The following is a 21894-nucleotide window of genomic DNA, read 5'->3' as shown; positions in this document are numbered from 1 at the left end:
TGTTGGTCTTCTGGGGCTTGTCCTTATTCTCCTACAGTCTCTAATCAACATGGCATCCAGAGAGACCCTGTTAAAACGTAAGTCAGATCATGTCACTCAAGTCTCTTCAATGGCTTCTTCACAAGAAAAGCAAAGTGCTCAAAGTGCCTCCACAGCCCTAGAAATCTGGGCTTCTGTTTCCGTCTCCTCTCCACTTTGCTCGCTCTGCTTACCACACACTGACATCCTTTCTGCTCCTTGGATACTCTAAGCCCGCTCTTGCCTCATTGGCTTTCCATCTGACTGTTCCCTCTGCTTTGTACTATTCACTTCCCAGATGTGTACCTTGCTCCCTCCCAGAACCTTAAGTTCCCTCTGAAATTTTATCTTCCCCAGAAAGCCCTCATTGATCACTTAGTTTCAGATCGCAGCCTCCTCCTACCAGCTAACAATCTCCATCTCCCTTCCTTGCTTGCTGTTTTTCTCTGGCACTTACCTGATATACTATTCTATCCATTTATTTAATTTTTATGTACATATTTATACTTATGATTTTATATTTGCTTATTTACTTTTGTCTCCCCCCTCAGCTCGAGAGAGGGTATATTCATCTGTGTTAATCACTGCTGTGTTTCCTGAACATGCCTACAAATCATACTGAAGAATGGTGCCTGAAATTTGGTAAGAGATCAATAAATTTTCTTGGCTGAATGAAGAAATGTGTTCATAAATTAATGAACAAATCTTCGGAGCTTCTGAACTGAGGGCTGATGGGAAGAGGAAGGCAAATGGTTGGGACAGGGTACTGCAAGAAGCAGTATTTGGAGTACTCTGATAGCTATCCTAATAGATAAGATTGTGTTCATTTAAGTAGTTTTAATGAGAGAGCTGGGAACTAGGGACACACAGCATCAAGGTTTTTAGAATGCATTCTGTAGAGTTCTTTTTAAGTGTGTACAAATATCTTTGAAAATATATGCATACATATACACCTCTGTTACTTTATTTAGTGCTTTACAAGAGCCCCTCAAGGAAGGGATAGTAGCAACTATCAGTATCCTTCCTTTACGATGAGCTTAATTTATTCAAAGTTACATCATAATTTATTTGTAACTGTGAAACGAGGCTTAGTTATTGAGTAGACCCTCCCTAGAAACCTATGACATTAATAAAACCAACAAAAATGTGTTCAGTTTCCAATGATACACACACTACAGACTCCATTATGGGCCATCCATTTTAATGAAGGGAAGAAGTGATTTAACAAATACAGAGCAAACAGAATATTAAGTTTTGTCCTCCATTAACATTAGTAACGGATAAAGTGGGCTCCAACGCCTTCAAGGTAGCTTGAGACCATCATCTCTGTGTCACGGGCAGGGGGATGTTCAGCCGGGATATCTTTCTCTGTCAGTCACTGAGAAAAATTTCCATAATATATAATGATACTTACTGAAACAGATATGGGGCATTTGGGTAATTAGGAATCCGTTAGCATATTTTTCCAGAAGCCTTGACTACAAAATGAAGACAGTGGATTTGGACACTTTCTGCTATGAAGAAGTTGTTTGGATATTCATCTTTATGCTGAATGAAATAAGCTTATTTCATCTCTGCAGCTTCCCATATACCGTTTTCCCACCTCTGTTTTGTGTTTGGAAAGACTTTTAGAAATTGAAAATCAAGTTAAAAAGTGAGTGACAACTTAAATGATATATGGACTATTTTGCTGACTTACAAGAGCATGCAGAATTAAATATGACCCAGTTCAAATGTTAATTTTATTTTAATGTGTATGTTGAGGTGCAGTTTTCAAGGTGCCAGAAAACAAGAATTCACCCATCCTGTTTGGAACTGCAGCACACACACACCTTCAGCTACCAGTTCTGTTCATGCCACAGAATCATCTTCAGAAAACATACTGTTTTCTATGTACCTGGTGTATATCTCAATTAGTTTGAAGAATTTCCCAGATACCTCTTAATATGTAGTGCTCCAATTCCAATCTTGCCAAGTCCTGTACCAGTGACACAGCACACAGGAGTTTCATTTCTCTTTCTTTCTTTGGGTTGTTCAGAACCCAATGAAAGAACAATGGAATGGGATCAAAGAGATCAGGGTTCTTGTCCCAGATTTACCATAAAATAATTGTGTCCTCTTGGGAAAATTATGGGTATTCTAGGCCCCTTTCCTTTTCTTTACTTTGACAGAGCTGCACTAGATGACCCCAAATAACATTGCACTCTTTCAGTCGTAGCTTAGATGTGATTGGTTTTCTGAAACAAATGAAGACAATGACACATGAAGCTGTGCAACATCTCTGTAACTATGTTTTCTTAGAGTTGCCTCCATTGTACAGATGATAAGATGACTGTGCATAGAAGTAGATGTTTGGAACCAGCGGTTCCAAAGTAAATGGAACTAAACCACAAGTTTCCTTCCTTCCTGAAGCTCACTTAGCCAAAACATAGGCTTCTGAATATTAAGCTGTAAAGCATATTATCAGTATAGTTTAAAAGAAGCTGTTCTTCTAGGATTTCCAATTAATAGCAGGAGGTTTTGAAATTCTTAAAAGATCATCTAATTTTGTGAGATTTACGGCTCTATTTTCCTGTCAAGCGAGTTGTATTAGTGCCAGATAATCATCTGAGCTTCTGGATGCTTCTCTGAACCTCTTGAATTTTTCTTCTTGCTATCTGAAATTCATGCCAGATAAGCCTTTTTATAGAGAGTATGTACAGACTTGTCTATTTTCATGTAAGAAAGCGATGCAGTGAGTCAGGATGGGGGTTAAGCCCTCATTCTCAGAGTGGTATTGAGCTCCTGGTGAAATATAATCATCATTTCCTCAGAATAGAAAAGCAGTTATCTCAAGTGTTTAATCCCATTAACTATTTATACATTTATGTATGCTACATGTATTTATTGTACCTACGAGGTGTGTTCTGTTTGGGAAGTACAAAGCTCTTTGAGACATAGGTTGTTCATTTTTTTTTGTTTTCCCACAAATACTGTGAGCTTTTGAGCAGGAAGGTCTATATTTTACTAACATCTAGAACCAGCAGTTAACACGGTGTCTAAGATGTAGTCAATAAATATGAAATAGATAAATGAACACATGTTTAAGTAAGGGCCAGGACATGAACAAATAGAAAATTTTCATTTTCAGTCACAAAGCCACAACAGACATAAAAATGATACAGACAACAAGTGCTACGGTCATTCAAAGAAGGCATAGAATAGATACAACGAGGATCTCCTCTATGGCACAGGGAACTCTACTCAGTATTTTGTAATAACATCTGTATGGGGCACCTGCTCCACACCAGGCCCTGTGACAGGTGCTTACATACTTTCCCTCTCCCTCATCCTATGGGGAAAGGAACTCTGCTATAGATTTAACATTTGCCTCGCCCAAACTTCATATGTTGAAATCCTAACCCCCAAGGTGATGGTATCAGGAGGTGTGGCATTTGGGAGGTGATAAGGTCATGAGGGTAGAGCCCTCATGAAGAAAATTAGTGCCCTCATAAAAGAGACCCCACAGAGGTCTCTCGACTTTTCTGCCATGGGAGGTTACAGAGAAAACACACCGTGACCCAGGAAGAGGATACTCACCAGACAGTGAATCTGCTGGCACCCTGATCTTAGACTTCCAGCCTCCAGAACTATGAGAAATACATTTCTGTTGTTCATAAGCTACCCAGACTCTGGTATTTTGTTATAGCAGCCCAAATGGATTAAGATAACCTCTGTCCTTAGTTTTCAGACCTAGAAACTCAGCTCTGTAGAGGTTACGAGGACCCTAAAGCCACTCAACCAGGCAGAGGTAGATTTGAAATTTAAGTCTCCAAGTCCACATGTAAGTCTATCAGACCCTGTCTCCAGACATGATGTCATGAACAAGAGCTAATGCAGCAGAACAAAGAGTTTACATGCAGCAACACAATTTGCAAACAAAGTAAGAATATAGTAGACCGACTGTTTTTGTCACCCAATAGCCACTCACCACTCTTCCAGCTGAACAGAAGCCAGGCCCCGTGGGCACATTCAGCCCTGCTGTTTTCACTTCCCAGATTTGAGGGGTAGAAAGTTACTATCCCTCCTGGCCATCAGCACCCTGACCTCCACCACCCACCGGGCCAGCTTCAAGAACGGCTGGATCCACCTGTTCAAATGAAACAGGTCTGCTCTCTGTGTTGTTGGCTTCTAATTCAAGCAGCTCTCCCCACGTGATAGCAAAGCTGGCTCCCAGCAGTTGCAAGCATGAATCCTACCAGCCCAGCAGTCCCAACAGATACCTTTTAAGTACTTTTTCCCCAAAGCTCCAGTTGAAAGTCCTAGGCTGATTCCAATTTGACCTGCTCTGGACAAACATTCTCTTTAGAAACAAGAAGGCTGCCAGACAAAATACAGGATGCCTGACTCAAAGCTGAACTTCAGATAAACAGGAATTTTTTAAGTAGAAGTATGTTGCATGCAATATTGAAGACACCCTAAAAAGTCGTGGTTTTCATCTGAGGCTCAGCTTTAACTGGGCGCCCCGTGTGGGCTTTGCCGGCTGTGGTCGCTCTGTTGACTCTGGCAACCTAACAGCCAGTCGTGGGCGCCGAGCGGGGTCGGGGGCGGGGCACAGTGGGGGACTGTGGCCCAAGCCGGGCTGCACACCCAGCCCACAGCGTGCAAGGAGAGAGGGGCAGCCTCGTCTCCGCTGCAGGAGCTGAGACGCGGAGAAGGGGAGCGCCCCTAAAGGAAACCAGCTGCCCCTCCCAGGAGAGCGGAGATGGCCGTTCAGCAGCCAGCAACAGCAGAGGAGCCCGAGCACCGGAGCGGCGGCCTCTGAGGACGAGGCGCACATGTTTCTGGTGGGCGAGGGGCCCGCGGGCTGTTCCGTGGGGAAGAGAGGAGCCCGCGGCGGCTCCTCCGCCTCCCGAGCCTGTGTGTTTCCCTAAAAAAGCAGCAGCTGTGCAAACTGAACGGTTCACAGTTGTGATAAATCGCCTTAGGAAAGCACTTCGATTAAAGTCACATCTAACTAGAATGCAAGAAGTCATCCCTGAACAAATCAATTGCGACTGGAATTTGCGGAGCCTTCGAGGGGCAGCTCTGGGCGCGCACCCACCCCGCTGCTGTTTTGCTTTCCTCGCAGGACGAGGGCGGCTCACTGGGTCGCGGGGGCAGCGCGTTGTCTCAGCTGGGGAAGAGGCGCTGCCTCAGGACACAGGCGAAACCCAAAGTGTGAAATGAGGCCTTTATTTCATTCCTGTGGGGGATTTCTTAATGACTTAGAGCCCAACTTGGTTTCGGATCTGCCTGGCATTTCCATGCCAGAACCTTCCTGGGGGGGAGGGGGTCCACCCAGCAGCGGGGTGGCCAGGCACCGCAGGGCTGTGCTCTCCTTCCCAAGCCAGTTCATCTGCATCTGTAGCATTTTCAGAGAAACTCACGGATAGGTTTTCTCCAACAACAGGTTCTTTTTCCTTCAGTTTAGAAAGTCATTCGCCTGCACAAAATGAACGGCCTAAAGACATCACTGAGCCTCTTTTTCTCCCAGGGTCAGGGCCAGCACGGCCCCCAGACCACAGGGGCCCAGGGCCTCACAATGGGCTTCAGGCCTTCCCCTCCCCTCCCCTCCTACCCCGCCCTACCCCTCCCCTCCTCCCACACAAATCACATCCCTTTCTCCAGACTCCCCACTTCAGCTTGATTTCCAGCAGATCTTTACCCTGCCAGTTAGTAATTCAGGACTAATTAGGTGATTGCTTTCATTTATGGTAGCAGTTGTGGGGGGGGGGGGGGATGAAATGGCTTTGCCCCTATTCTTGTTGGAAAAATAAACTACACCCACTGTCACTTGAGATCTTATTTTTCCCTTCAATCAAGCAAATTAGCAGCGTGGTTCATTTTCCCAGCATTCACTCCTGAACAGACGGCAGTGCCCTGGAACGTGGCTTAGAGCTGTGTGGTCAGTGCAATTGTTTGGGGCTGTTTGTGCCGACAATGAGAGGAGACGCCTGTCTCCCGAAAGAAGGGTGGCCCTGGTCTTGTTTAGGCCAACGAGCTGCCCTGAGCGGTGCCCGCCTGGCTTCTGAGGAAGATGTACACCGCCATCTAGTGGAGATTGGGGTTCACTGCCGTGTGCTCGTTCTCCCCCTTTTCCTTTTGGCCGGTGAGGACAAGCAATAATGTTGCTTGTCAGTTCCTAAAAATAGGGAGGTCTCTTTATGTCACCAGGAGTGAAATGTTTGCCTCAATGTCTGTAATGAAAGTGCAACCCCATGCTTGCACAGCGTCTGTCTTGTCAGTAGCCCTCTTTCATCCCGATGTTTAGGTCCAAGACAGGATTGTCATTGTCTGAGCAATGGGTATCTCTGAAGCTGGGTAGTTCTCCCCTGTCCTAAGTAGTGTGGGAGGAGACAGTCAGCACCTTCACAGGCACCTTCATCTCTGCAGCCTCGCCATCACTCCTCATCTCGCCCACAGCAAGCCCGATTCCAAAGTGCACAGGATAGAGGCGTTCGAAAGTTGGCTTGTTCAACCAGGGGCATTGCCACTTCCCAGCGGGAGCCAGAAGCACACCCACATTCTAAGACTCTTCAGTCTTGGCGTTGAGGGGGTTCCCACTCTGTCTCCTGACTACACACAAGTCAGTGTCTTTTTCCTTTCCGCTCATTCTACCTACATGAAGAGCACGTTGATCTCCCCAGTTGTAACACAGGAACCATGATTTTCTTGGGTTTTGTGTACGGGGGTAGAGAATGGGAGAGAGAGCAAACACATCCCAATATGGAAGGGCTTGGGGCCGTGGTTCTCAACCAGGGGCAATTTTGCACCCAGGAGACATTTGAAAGTGTCTTGGGACACTTTGGATGGTCACAGCTTACGCGAGGCTAAAAGTCCTTCCATCACAAGACAGGCCCACAGCAAAGAAGCATCCAACCCCACCCAGCAGTCGTGCTGAGGCTGAGAAAGCCTGTTAGGCTCGCAGATACCGCCCTCCAGCAAGCTGGTGAGAACACTGATTGTCCTCAAATGGGCCGCACTGCAGAGGCTGTGGATGGATAATTCATCCTCTCCCAAGTCAGTATTGACCACCGTTTTTCTTCTTTTAGACTCTTCCATTTTAAACATAATTTAGCTGTCTCTTTTTTCTCCCTCTGCTCTGCTGGGAAGAGAAAGGATTGGAAAGGGGGAGGGGAAGGCGACAGAAAAGGAGGATTAGAGGCCTGACCTGTTTCTCCTGGAGAAGCTGGGCACATTCCTCTCTCACACGTGCTTTGTGACCGAGCAGGGTACAATTAAAAGCACAATAATTTGCTTGTTATTCAAGTCAGGCATTAGTCCGGGTAATGGTGTGCTTGGTGGAGAGATGGATTTCCTTGTTAGGAGCTAAGCACAGGATTAGCTGAATTCTCCATGGAGAAATCTTGATTTGTTCAAGGTCTTTCATGTTTTCTACAGAGAAGGGATTATGTCTTCTTAAAGAGGGGCCTTGCTCAAAAAGCTACAAAGTATAAGAAAAGGATTTAGGGCAGAGGGGCCTGTGGTTAAGTAGCTGAGGGGTACAGGGAATTTCAGAGTCAAGGACTATTTAAAGCCATAAAGTTCAAAAAATAATTGGTTTAGCAATACTGCGTCAGTGCGGGGGAGTACGCTGTAAAGGCAATTAAGCATGAGCTAATATTCATTTTACTTTGGCTAATTATTGCATGGATCCAGGAGAGGGAGGGGAAAGAAAACATGCCCCCTCCCTGGCAATCGGGGAGGACGTTGGTTTCGGTTTCTTCGCCTTATAGGCACGCTTATTAGTTGGGGTGCCCAGAATCCAGCCATCACAAGGGCCTAATTAGTTAAAACACAGGAAAATTGTTCTCTCAAGGCAGAACAGTGAATGCTCTGCTGTCCCAGTGACCAAGCAGAAGCCACTATTAGCTTTAACTCCATCGATTATTGTTAGCCAGAGAGGACATGACATACACAGTCCTGACTTCACCCATGTGCCTGCTGAGCCTGGGTCAGGGGCTCTCAACCCAGAGCAACTCTGCACCCCTCCCCCCAGCTCCCCACCCCCGGGACAATTGACAATTTCAGGAGACATTTCTGCTTGTCACAGCTGGGGAAGGACTACTGGCGTCTACTGGGCAGAAGCCAGGGATACTGTAGGAGTATCCTACAATGCCCAGGACAGCCAAGAATTATCGGACACAACATGTCACCAGTGGCAAAGGTAAGAGGTCCTGGTCTAGACAGAGGCAATTTCCTCTCCTTGAGTAGGTGAAGGTCTTCAGAATCTCCGCTTCCTCAAATACATAATGGACAAGTCATCAGATGACCATATTTCATGCGAACACACACGCTTTTCTTCCCCCTTTTCTACACTGGATATTCATTCTCCCAATTCAGGAAATCGAGTGACGCTAAGAAAAACTTGCCCTGGAAGAATGGTCCGCGGGGGCGAACCGAGACCCAAGTCGGTGTCTGCCCTCTCCTTCCTCGATTCACACACACGCACCCAAGAGAGAAGACAGCGAGCTTCTCTGCAATCCCCTGGTTCGGAGATTTGAGAAGTTTTATTCCCTTTTCTGAGATTACCCACTCCTCCCTGCATGAAGCGTGTTCAGCGAAGTCATTTGTCCTGCAGCTTTACAGGAGTTAAGAGGCCGCAGCTGCGAGGTATCCATTTCCTCCCTGGGGAATGAGGACTCCCCCTGAGGGAGGTTAACGCTCAGGACAGGAGCGTCCGTGGAGCCGGTTACAGCCGAGAGGCTGTGACTCAGGACCGTCCCAGGCAGGCCATCAACTCTCTGGGAGAGCCTCAAGGATGCACTTAGCCTCCGTTTACAGGAGGTGAGGAGGGCAGAGTGCTGCAGACGGGGAGCGGGGGCGGCCACACCCAGACTAAACCCTACCGGGCACCCTGCAAGAGACAGAAAACCTCTCCCCTCAGGTCCCACCAGCCCTGCTCTCCCCTTCTGCGCAGCACCTCCAAACGCGTTTTTCTGCTTTGCCCCCTCCCATTCAATCCGTTCTAGGTACAGCGGTCATGGTGATCCTGGTAAGTCCCAAGTCACGTCGTGTCACTGGGAGCTCAAAACCCTTCAGAGGCTCCCATCTGGATTCGAATAAAAGCAGTCTTCTCCCTCTCTCCCGCCTCCCCATCCCTCCCTCTCTCTCTCTCTCTCTCTCTCTCTCTCTCTCTCACACACACACACACACACACACACACACACACACACACACCGTCCCTCCCCTTCCCTCAAGCCCTTCCAGACACACTGGGGCGCTGTCCCTGGCTGTTCCTAGCAGCTCCCTCCTCATAGCCTCCCGAACTTACTATTCTCTCTGCCTAAAATGTTCTTTCTCTCCGCATCTACAGGGGCTGCTCCCTCCGGTCTGTCCACATGTCCCCTTCTAATTAGGGTAGCCCTCTTTCCCTTTGATGCTTTATTGTTCCTGTAACCTTCATCATCTGGTAACATGCTTAAAACTTCCATGCTTTTATTTGGGGGTCCTTCCCTACCCCACCTCTCCCAGATTGCAAGGATCTCTGTATAACTTTTTCACAGCTGTCTATCTCGAGGATCAAGTACAGTGCCTGGCTCCAGCAGGCGCTCAGATATTCGTTGAAGAAATTGGGAAATAGACCAGGCTACTTAGCTTCAGAAGCTCTTTCATGGAAGTTCCCATCCCCTCTGTACCAGTTCTCAGCTAGTTGACTGAAGACTAGCACCCTGACAATGAGGCAGCTCTAAACTGTGAACGACAAAAATATTTGCTGTGTCTCCGAGGGGCACTTGTGTTTGGTTTTTTTTTTTTTTAATAATTTTTAAAATTAATTTTTAAATTTATTTATTTATTTATTTTTGGCTGTGTTGGGTCTTTCTTGCTACGCGCGTGCTTTCTCTAGTTGTGGCGAGCAGGGGCTACTCCTCGTTGGGGTGCGTGGGCTTCTCACTGCGGTGGCTTCTCTTGTTGCAGAGCACGGGCTCTAGGTGCATGGGCTTCAGTAGTTGTGGCTCGCAGGCTCTAGAGCGCAGGCTCAGTAGTTGTGGCGTGCAGGCTTAGTTGCTCCGCGGCATGTGGGATCTTCCCGGACCGGGGCTCGAACCCGTGTCCCCTGCATTGGCAGGCGGATTCTTAACCACTGCGCCACCAGGGAAGTTCATGTTTGGTTTTTAATTGTAGTGAAATGAACATAAAATTGTATCATCGTATCATTTATGAGTGTAGAGTTTAGAAACGTTCAGGACATTCACGTTGTGTGGCAGCCAATCTCCAGAACTCTTTTCTTCTGGAAAAACTGGAACTCTCTGCCCTCCAGCAACCCCTACCCCCAGCCCCTGGCGCCCACCATTCGACTTTCTGTCTGTATGAACTTGACCACTCTAGGTGCCTCATACAAGTGGAATTGACAGCATTCGTCTTTCTGTGACTGGTAGGTTAGCATCATGTCCTCAAGGTTCATCCGTGTAGCCTGTGTCAGAACTTCCCCTTTAAGGCTGAATAATATTCTGTTGTGTATACACCCCGTTTTGCTTATCTATTCATCTGTCAGTGGGCAGTTGGGTTGCTTCCACAGTTTAGTTATTGTGAACAATGCTGCTATGAACATAGGCATACAAAGTATCTTGGAAAACCTGCTCTCCATTATGTTGGGTATATACCCAGAAGTGGAATTGGATCATATGGTAATCCTACTTTTAATTTTGAGGAACCACCATAATATTTTGCACAATGGCTGTACCATTTTACATTCCCACCAGTAGTGCACAGGGTTCCAATTTCCTACATCCTCATCAACCCTTGTTATTTTTTGTTTTCATAGTCGCCACCCTAATTTGCGTAAGGTGGTATCTCACTGTAGTCTTGATTTGCATTTTCCTGATGATCAGTGATGCTGAGCATCTTTTGATGTGTTTATGGGCCATTTATGTATCTTCTTAGCAGAAATGTCTAATCAAGTCCTTTGCCCATTTTTTATTTTTTATTTTTTTTCAAATATTTATTTGTTTATTTTGGCTGTGCCGGTCTTAGTTGTGGCACGCAGGATCTTCATTGTGGCACGCAGCATCTTTAGTTGCAGCATGCGAACTCTTAGTTATGGCATGTGGGATCTAGTTCCCGACCGGGGATCGAACCCGGGCCCCCTGCACTGGGAGCATGGAGTCTTAGCCACTGGGCCACCAAGGAAGTCCCCCTTTGCCCATTTTTTAACCAGGTTGTTTGCTTTGTGGTTGAGTTTTAGGAGTTCTCTGTACACTCTAGATAGTAATCCCTTATCAGATATATGATTTCCAAACATCTCCTCTCATTCTGATTGCCCTTTTCCCCTGTTGATAGCGTCTTGATGCACAGATTTTTTAAAATTTTCATGAAGTCCAATTTCTCTATTTTCCTTTTGTTGCCTGTGCCTTCGGTGTCATATTCACCGGTGTCATATTCAAGAAATCATTGCCAAAAACTATGGGGCACTTGCGTTTTTTAAAAGGACCTTTTAATGACAAGTTCCCCAGTTTGGGGAGTTCAGAGCCCTGAAACCTAACTATAAGTGTTCCCAATGCAGAAAATACGTAAGAACCAGAGTGCTTAGTCAACATTTCTGTTGGCAAGCGAGGTCCCAAGGAGCGTGTGGAAGCACAGCGGAAGTAACATGGAGGACTTTTAGGAATGCTCTCTGCCACCTTAGTTTCCTTCCTCTTTCTCCATATATCCCTCCCATTTTTCCTTCCTTCCTTTCTTTCAGATAACATGTCTGGGGCAGGATATGGTGAGGAAAATGCTCTTACCTCACTCCCCTCTAACAACACTGACCGCCCCATGAGCCTTGGAGAAACAATTTGCCTAATTTGGAGAGAAAAACTCCATTCAAGCCCTGCTGGGATTCAAGTTCAAATCCGCGTGACCACAACACCCACGTTCATGGACCCACTTGCCTCTATTGCTTTTTTAAGCTATAGGAATGCTGGATGAGGAATGCTGTCTGTTATTAACTAGAAAAACATGATCCCCCTTTGAGCCTTCATGTCAGTACCTATAAGATGAAAATGGACAAGCACAGCACGTTTCCAGTGTTACTTTTGAAATTTTCAGTGCTATCTTACATGAAAATAACATGAAGACACAGAAGCAAGCCTGCCTGATTCCCCCTTATGCCTTGACTTCTTGGCCTGCAAAGAGGTCTCCAAGACCCTCCTTGGACGATCCAGGGTTCAGCCCAGCACTGAGCTAGATGACCACGGGCTCCCTTCCAGCCCAGTGAGTCTTTGCATGACTGTTTTGGGTTTTTTTTTTCTAGACTCCCATTTCTTAAAAGTTTAAGAGGAGAGCCAATCACAGATCTCCATTTCACCCGAGGGCTGGCATGCCACGAGGTCACCAATATTTGTTTTATGTACTGCTAAGAGATTAAGTGGCAGTATAATTTCAGAGAAAAGTTACGTTCCCTGGAAGTCAGGAACCCCAGCATCCTGCCCTTAAACACTCGAATGACCTTGAGCAACGAAAGGTCTCCAGACCTTCATTTCTCATCTTCAAATGAGAAGACAAATTGGACTACGTCACTGTTTCCTAAAGTGTAGTGTGTACACCGCTGTGGAAATTAAGCAATAGGTAGAAAAAAGTTAGGTGCTTTTATCTTACGTATGTATCTATAAATACTTAAATAGCCTCTCAGCTCTACAGTATCTTAGCTATTATTGCTACAGCAAGGCTGAAGTCGGTGACACAGACACAAGCAAGACCCAATGCTAGTATACGTGGTGAAGGTATCTCACCTTCAGGAATTGTCCTTTCCACCCAAACCGTCCAGAAGTATTGACACCGATGAAATGGATCGCTAGTGTGGATCCTCATATACCAAATTCCCATGAGCTTTGCTGAGAAGACCTCAGCAGTGAATCAAAGAATCCCTTTGATGCAATGTGAATAAGGTTTAAAAAAGTTATTAATGTGGTTAGTAACTAACTGCAGCTTGGGAAATCCCACACTTGATTTCTTGGTTTCTTCCACTTCTAGCTGTCTCTGACGTGTGACGTGCTTAGACGAAAGTCAGTGTGCTCTCTTCAGGTCAGTCTTAATCTATAACCTGTGTTATACATGTGCCTCATTAAGGACAAACTTTCTAGTTCCAGATGGGGAATGTGGAGCAGGCTTTTCTCTCTAAATGAATGGGCCTGTACTCCAAGAACACGGACTTCACGTATATGGGTATAAACACATACATACATACACCAAAGTCAAGTCACTTTCTATCCCTCTGTTCTCTGTTTAGGCCCTGAAGGTATTGTTTACAGCCCGACACTTGGCCTGCAGGGAAGAATCTCATCCACCTGAGATCTTAGGCACAGTGCCTTCAATCCCCTCCTCTCTTTCTGTTAAATTTCTGCAAAGGCAGGAAGTACCAGAGTGATACAGAGGTTGGCTGGAAAGTTGAGAAGAGTGCCAAAGTTGAGAAGAGGCCCCAAAGATGTAAGGCTTAGGATGACCCTGAAGAACAGATGGGGTTTGGACGGTCGGCACGGCAGCTAGAGAAAATTCCAACTGGGCAAGGAAGGAGTGGGCACTATAAATGGGGGACAGGGGAAAGACTGGAACATAGGGTTTGGACTGGGAAGCAGAGAAAGAAGATGCTATAAGGCAGGTTTGAGGGGTGGGTTAGAGAGAGCATGATGGCCCGCTAAATCTTTTAAGCTCTATTCTGTGCCACTCACGTGCTACAAAAGGATTTATTTCAGTGTGAGGTAAGATGTGAGTGCTGCTTTAAGAATTAACTGATCCAGAATGACTTGGGGACCAGGATGCTAGTCTACTGTTATAGGTACTGTTCTCCTGGGGAAAAAAACCAACATAAAATGGTGCATTTAGTCTGCTTGGGCTGCCAAAATAGAATACTAGAGACTGGAGGCTTCAACAACAGAAATTGACTTTCTCGCAGTTCTGGAATTCTGCAGTCTAAAATCAAGGTGCCAGCAGAGTTGCTTTCTTCTGAGGCCTCTCTTCCTGGCTTGCAGACAGCTGCCTTCTCACTGAGTCCTCACATGGTCTTACCTGTGTGTGTGCATGGACAGAGAGAGGCCGCTGATGTCTCTATCTTCTTATAAGGACACTAGTCCAGTCTGATTAGGGCCTCACCATTATGACCTTATTTAACCTTAATTACCTCCTTAAAGACCCTACTTCCTAATACAGTCACATTAGAGGTGAGGGCTTTAACACAGGAATTGGCGGGGGCTGGGAGGATACAATTCAGTTCCCGATAAATGGTGTGAACTTGGACCAAAGCACGTGATCACAATGGAACTGCAAGGACAGGACAAGAGGGACTTTGGAAGGACGAAGAGAAGATATTTGTGAAGGGTAGAGAGGACTCAAAGACAGCACTAATGTTACCAACCCAAGCACATGGGGGCTGGAGATGCCTTCCGGAAGAGCCCCCTTGCAGGGCTTTACATGCCATTATCTGCCTCCCCATCACTCTCTCCTGCAGGGTGACTCATGCATTTTCCAGTGTAAGAGCAGCCTGTCTTTTATCAAACGAGAATCGTCAGGACCAAGTATAAAGAGTTCTTAGGATGGTACAATAGACTATAACTAAGGAAAATGGGATGGTATTAAATGAAGGGGATTTAGACTTCAGCAAAAAAAAAAAAAAAAAAAAGACCATAATATTGAGCTCTGTTAGACAGGATAATATTCAGTTTCCCAAAGGAAGAGCTGACACATTCATTCAGCGATCCAAAGCCAGTTTCAAAATTGCACTCAGGTGTGTTTGGCAAACCACTGTCAGAAGCTGTGAAGCCTCTTCCTTTTTTCATCTACCTCCCAAGGTACCTGAGATCCAATGTCACCGGCCAGACCATCGTAACGTCCCATCTGACTAGCAGTCGTGCTAGCCCTTAATCATTTACATTAAATGTTTGTGCCATCAGAAACCTGAAGATCGTTCACAAGCTGGCTTTGATTGCACTCCCCAGAAGCAGACCCTAAGATGAGGATTCGTGCACGTGTTCCCAGGGAGACTGGCAAGGGGAGGGGGGAAGCAGGACAGAGACGAGATGAAGCCATGCAAAGACACATGCCCAGCAGGTCCTGCAGAGGGTAGTTTCACCACTCTGAAGTGCAAGTCGTGCCTCAGAGCTGCGGCCAAGGAGCTGGGCTTTCCTACGCCCTCATCTACCTGTCACTGGCTAAGGGCTACACCAGAGTGATTTCCAGGTACCACAGTCAAACTTCAGGCACTTCAGTTTCTCCAGGTGTTCGGACAAACTCCAGTAGCCCAAGTGCAGTTTTCCCAAAAAGAGTCCCAGGTACCTACTGTGGCAGTGAAAGCACATCAAAGGCAGTGGGAACATAAAAACTATAAAAAGGAATTCAAGGGAATCTGGCCAAACACACACACATTAATTTCACAATTCTACTAAAATATAGGCAAAGGAAAAAGTCAAGAATGGGCACAAAGATTTAACTGGGTATGTTTGTTGCCGTGCTGTTTTAAATGGATGTGTCAGCTAGGATGCTTTTGGTTTCAAGTAACAGGAACCTCAACTCAAACTGGGCTCAGTCATACAGGGAGTCTGCCGGTTCACCTACTGAAAGGTTCAGTAGTAGTTCGAGTTTCCACCATGGTTCTACCTGGACTTCTCTGCCAGTTCTCTCAGCTCTGCCTTCCTCCATGTGCAGACTTTATTCTTTTTTTTTTTTAAATTAATTAATTAATTTATTTTTGGCTGTGTTGGGTCTTCGTTTCTGTGAGGGCTTTCTCTAGTTGCGGCAAGTGGGGGCCACTCTTCATCGCGGTGCGCGGGCCTCTCACTATCGTGGCCTCTCTTGTTGTAGAGCACAGGCTCCAGATGCGCAGGCTCAGTAGTTGTGGCTCACGGGCCTAGTTGCTCCATGGCATGTAGGATCTTCCCAGACCAGGGCTCGAACCCGTGTCCCCTGCATTAGCAGGCAGATTCTCAACCACTGCGCCACCAGGGAAGCCCCAGACTTTGTTCTTAACTTGGCTTCCACGTGCCTTTTTTTTTTTTAAGGGCTGCAGCTGTTAGAGGAGAGGAATTTTTTCCCCTTTTCCTAGCCATAGAACACATAGAACATAGTACTGAGCTTCATTCCAACGGAATTAACTGAGGTTCCTTGCTTGCTCCTGAACCAATCCCTGTGGCAAAAGGGCATGGGGCCACCTTGGGTTAGTTTACACCAAGCAGGGCTGATTTGGGGCGGGGAGGGGGAAGGGAAATCCTACCCTGACCACGTAGCTGATAGACAGCGGACAAGGGGAAGTTCTAAATAGCCACTAGAGGCAGGCAAACTGAAGATAACCTAAAATGACTGTAAATTGGACACTGGTTTTACCATTTCTCTTCATTCGGTGCAATACCACACATCCATTTAAAACACGTAACAGAACAAAAAGATGTTCAAAATATACTTTATATAGAAAGAGTAGATTATAAAACTCTTGGAAAGACATACACCCGTTCATTAACAGCCATTATCTCTATGTGGTGGCATTTTGTTTGGTTTTAAGATTTTCATGTTAAATTTTTACTTACCCATATTCATATTTTCCAAAATTTTATAATAAAATATTTTTCTTTGTAACAAGAAAAATATCCATTCCACTACCTCCATGCTTTTTAAGGGCCTGCATTTTTCTCATCTGCTTTTCCCATTAAACTTCCAAAGTAGGTAGTGTAGCATTTATTCTTTTTTCTAATAAAAGAAACAGGTCCAACAAAATTACGTGACATGCCCAAGTTCTCACAGCAAATTATTATAGGAGTTGATGTTAAAAATCAAGGAATCTCGGTTTCTATGGCAATTCTGTTCCAGTTCTCCATGTTCAATGATTCCTTTCCCTGAGCTGATAAGGAATATTCACACTCTTGACACCTTTGCTCCAAACAAAATCAGCGCTGACAAAGGGACTTCTCCACTCGGCACCGAAAAGGTTCAACATTTCCAAGAAATGCCAGTTCCTTTCGTGTCACCCCAAAAGCAGTCTAGTGGACCCAGCCCTGATGAACAGGATTATTAGTGACACACAGTGAATGAGGTTCTCCGGCCAGCCCCCATTAGTGGCGCATGGCTAACTGCTGACTGCTGGGGCCAGTCCTGTTGGAATGGGAAACCTGACTCTACGTCCATGGGTTATTTTGTACTTTAACTGTCAGTGCTGGTGTCACGGAGGATTGATCCAATCATCGGGGCGCAGGGACTTCTCCCAGTTCACAGGCCCAAAGATGCACTGGGCTGTCTTTCCAACCTCTCCATCAATAGCAGTGCCAAGCACTTGGGAAAATAACGCTAAGGGAAAGATCAAAACACCAGATCTATATCCTTAGTGAACCACGCCACGTGGAATTTAGATAAATAATCGTCACACCCGCACCCTCATTACCAGCACCAAATCTCTCAGAACCACTACAAATCATCTCATTTTATCCTTCATGTATTTTCTATGAAACATCAGCCTCATTCTAAATTTGGGCCATTATTTTAGACTACCCAGGCCATCCGGAACCCTCAATTCTGAAGACAAATGAAAAACATAAGGTCTCTTTAAGGCCTAATGTGAAACTTCAAACTTCTGTGGCTCCAACATCAGCCAACTTCCCGGAGGACATTTGCCTGGTATACGGCTGCACTGTGTACTGTGACATTTTCTTTATCTACGGCGACATCGAGTGCGGGCGGGGCTCATCCTCTTCTGGGCACATGGGAAGATTACATCTTTGCTTCTTTTAACTTTGGGTTCCATGACTAGTTCTGGCCAATTGGTTCTAAGGGGCAGTGATATGTGTCATTTCTGGGCCAAAGCACTCGACAGACAGTGAGACCCTCCACTCGCCTCCACGTACATCATCTATCACAGAAGTATGTGTTGAGATGGAGGGGCCGCGAGGTCGAAGCAGCCTTTACCATTGAGCCAACCCTTGGAAGAGTCTCCCAGACCCATAGCCAACATCAGGTGACTGAAAAATAAACGTGTGTGTTTTAAATATACTTAAATCCTGTGTTGATTGTTACAATAACACAACTAGCCTACCTTGGCTAATACACATGCTTACTATGGGGTCAGTCACAGTGCTGGGCACTTCACAAGCATTATCTCACTTACTCTTCAAAAGTAAGATTGATTCTCTTAGGATTCCACTTCACTGATGGAGAAACAGAAAGGTTAAGTAACTTATCCAAGATCACACAGCAACTAAGTGATGCAACTGGATTAGACTCCTAAACATACATTCATAACCACCACATTGCTAAAGGAGCCAAAGGTGAGCTCATAATAATGAGCTGAGTCAGAATAAGGAGAGAAGCAGGGAGCAAGAGAGCCTTAAGGGCTAGGATTGAGAAAAATTTGAGGATTAGGGGGAAAGTAGGCACCTTAGAAAAAGGCCTAAGGCATCAACTCCCAAAATAGCGTTTGGCAATTTAACTACATCAGAATTATTACAGGTTAAAAACTACAAATATATAAATAAACTAGCAGTTAACTGAATTACATTTGTGTAAATGGAACATGTCACAATCAAGATGAGTATAGCTAAGTTTCACCTATTTTAAATGCTGAGAACAATTGCCTGTTTTCCTATCAGGTGGAACACTGAGCCATTTTTCCTCACAAAATACTTTACTTCCAATGACTACTCAGATGCCAGTCTTCATATAAACCCAACGAAAATTTTAGGAGAATAAATTCTATTGACCATTCATTTGTTTAGCATATAACCAGACCTGGCCTTCCATTGGACAGTAAATCAAAGAACCCAAAGCAATAACATTGAACCAGAGTCATTGTGGCGTGCCTTAGATGCAGACACATATATTGCCAGTTCTAAGAAAATTTTCAAAATGTGATTATAAATAGACATCTCCAGACGTTAGTAAAAAAAAATGTAAATTCAAAATTTCAAGCAATAAGCATGAAAGATGATTCTTCAGTAAATTAAAATTCATTTTCTAACAATGTTGGAAAACATCTACTATTTATATATGTACACATTTATGCATATAACATTTTATTATGCTTTAAAGAAAGCCAATTGGAAGAATCAATATAACTGTATCATGTCTTAATATTCCCAAAATTTAACTCCACCTAAATACTGACAATGAAAATATCAATTTTAATTTAACCCATAACTATCGGTTTGCTTTAGAATCTATGGAACTGTTTTAATTTCTTAACTTGTCAGAATCCACCTGCCCTCCACTCCTGCATTTAGTTCCTGGTTTCAATTTCCATCCTTTTCTGCCCTGTAGTCTTCATGTTTTTTCCGTTAGACTCTGGACTGAATATCAGCAGAGGACAGAGACACGCCCCCCACCCCCAACTAAAAGAGAGGAGGTGCCATTTACATTCTTTATTGAGATGTGCCTATAAACTCATAAAAAATATCCAAGGAATAAACAAAAACTGAAAGTAGGTTGTCACCCAATGAGACCTTCTCCTCAGATCGTGTCCTCTGAGCACAAGGACTCTAAAAATGATTCCAACCTTCGCGTTTCACATATTGTTGCCTTTTTAAAGCAATTTAAAGCCCCCCAAAAGATGTTTTAGAATGGGAGGAAAGCCAGTTGGAGGAGATACAGGAAAGAACAACTACCCATCTCCCTGCTGTCCCATCTCTCCCACACACATGATTGCCACTCCAGTTTGACTTCTCAGGTATCCCAGCACACAGCATGCCAGCACTTATTCTCACCCTTTGGTAAATGCCCTTCCCAGATTCTTTTTCCTACCAGAACCCCCATATCCATTCTTCAGAACCCAGTTCAAGTGCCACTTCCACCATAAAGCCCCCATGAAAGCTCAACCCACTGGGATCTTTTCTAAATTTCTGTTGTTCCAATCTTCTTTTATTACACACTCAGGATGGGTTGTTTTTGTCAACATTTCCATGTGATTAGTCTTCTTCCCCCACCTAGACAGTAGCCTTCACACCTTTTTATTTTCCAGAGTATCTAGCATGACATTGATCACTAGCAGAGGCTAAGTTTCAATGTGTTCTTTAGGTAACTACGTATAATAATGAAATATTGAAAATGGGAAGACAAAAAGTCAGACTTAAGGATTACAGTCCAGTTTCCTCAATATAAGTAAACATCAGTCTTAATTGTGGCAAACCCAACCCCAATGAACTAATTCATCATTTAAGAACCCATAAATAATTAATTTTTAAATATCCTTTGCTTCTAGGAGGGAACAAAATGTTACAGCTTTGAGCTTTGACACTAACCCACTAACACATTCTGTGGAACAATGTGACCTGAGAAAGGCAGCTCAAAAATCATGCTGCGACTGAATTTCATTATGGCGAGACTAGATGGAAGGCAAGGGCTCCACAGTTGTAGTAATATTGATTTTTTGGAATACTTGGTTTCAGTAGTACTAGCTTTTGTCCATTAAGCAGCAACCACTGCTAGGCATGTCAGACAAAACTTCTGAGAACCTAACATTAATGCAGGTTCATGCAAAATTTTGAAATTCAATTTAGTTATGTTATAGAACAGGAATCACTGAAAACAAGCTGACTCTCCAACAATAGGGGAACAGATGAGTTAGATGTAGGGTATGCTGCTGACACCTCCCTTCCCGCCTTGGGTGGCAGCCATGCTGCTTGGGCAGAACTTCCCCCACCCCCAATACAAGCCAGTCCAAATCATTTCATCCTCCCACCCTTTGCTACAACGATTCTATCAGTTGTGGGCAAAAACCCAGCTAATCAGTTTGTGGCATTCCCTGGCTGCAATGACTGGTTTCGTCTAGTCCAATCAAAGTGAAGACAGAGCTTTTGTTTGACAGCTGGGGGAGAAGATCTGTCTGGCAAGTCCAGTTCTATGGACTGAACTGCATCCCCCACCCCCAAATTCACATGAAGCCCTAACCCCCAATGGGATTACGTTGGAAGATATGGCCTTCAGTTGGTAATTAGGTTTATAGGAGGTCATGAGGGTGGGGTGCCCTTAATGGGATTAGTGCCCTTACAAGAACAGACACCAAAGAGCTTGCTTCCTCTCTCTCCACCCACAGGCAGCAAGAAAAGGCCCTGTGAGGATAAAGAGGAGGCAGCAGTCTGCACCCAAGGAGAGAGCCCTCACCAGATATTGACTCTGCTGGCACCTTGATCTTGGACTTGCAGTCTCCAGAATGATGACAGATAAATTCCCGTGGTTGTGGTATTTGGTTCTGGCAGCCGAAGCTGACCAGGACATCCGGTATGTAGGTGTGAAGCCAGAAACAAGAGGGGCCTTTTATATCCCCTGAAGAAAGCCAGCCTGAGGATGGAGCCTTCTGAAGAAGGGCAGACCTCTTGAGACAAAGAAATGAAAACAATGTCCTGATGACCTCACTCCTAATGCCACCTGAAGTTTGGGCTTCTTTCACTTGCTAATAAAAGCCTCCTAACATGCACAAATTACATAGGCACAAGAATAAGGTTTAAAAGAGAATAAGGAAACATGAAAACATTGAATTTTCAGGGTAGGGAGGATGGCAGTTTCTCTTTTATTCCAAATCAGTTCACCTTCATTAAGAGCTTACAAAGGGTCAGATATATGCATTATCTCATTTAATCCCCATTTTACAAGGAGGTAACTCTAAGTGCAATTTTAATGTTTGTTCCATAAACTAAAACTTGCACCTTAATAATTGAACTGTTAAAAGATTACTTTATGTGCTCCTAGAAACCATTCTCCTATAGAATAGTAAGAGTATAGAAGTTGGTTGACACTGAAGAATCACTCTACATAACACCTGAAGGGCAGATGGACAATCTCTTATCCAAACAAGTTTACAAAAGAAAGATAGCGCCGGCTGAACCTCACATAAATATCAATTAATCCTGCCCTTTATTACAGTGATACCAATATGGTTCATAGATAAGATGACCACAACACTAGGGACAT

The 21894-nt window shown here is 44.8% G+C and overlaps 1 protein-coding gene and 1 long non-coding RNA gene across 7 annotated transcripts in view; one reads left to right on the top strand and one right to left on the bottom strand.

Moving 5' to 3' along the window:
• Positions 1–21894, bottom strand: part of LOC309658223 (uncharacterized protein) — a 184892-nt gene that overhangs the window by 118994 nt on the left and 44004 nt on the right. The gene's annotated exons all lie outside the window — the stretch shown is intronic.
• On the top strand, positions 179–21407 carry LOC309658252. The gene is made up of 2 exons (XR_014262141.1): positions 179–660; positions 21020–21407. It is a non-coding gene; the product is annotated as an uncharacterized lncRNA (long non-coding RNA).

This window comes from Balaenoptera physalus (genome assembly GCF_965194825.1).
Source record: "Balaenoptera physalus genome assembly, chromosome: 3".
In the NCBI taxonomy this organism is placed as follows: Eukaryota; Metazoa; Chordata; class Mammalia; order Artiodactyla; family Balaenopteridae; genus Balaenoptera; species Balaenoptera physalus.
The sequence above is the reverse complement of the archived record's forward strand: the minus strand, read 5'-3'. Positions and strand labels throughout refer to the sequence as shown.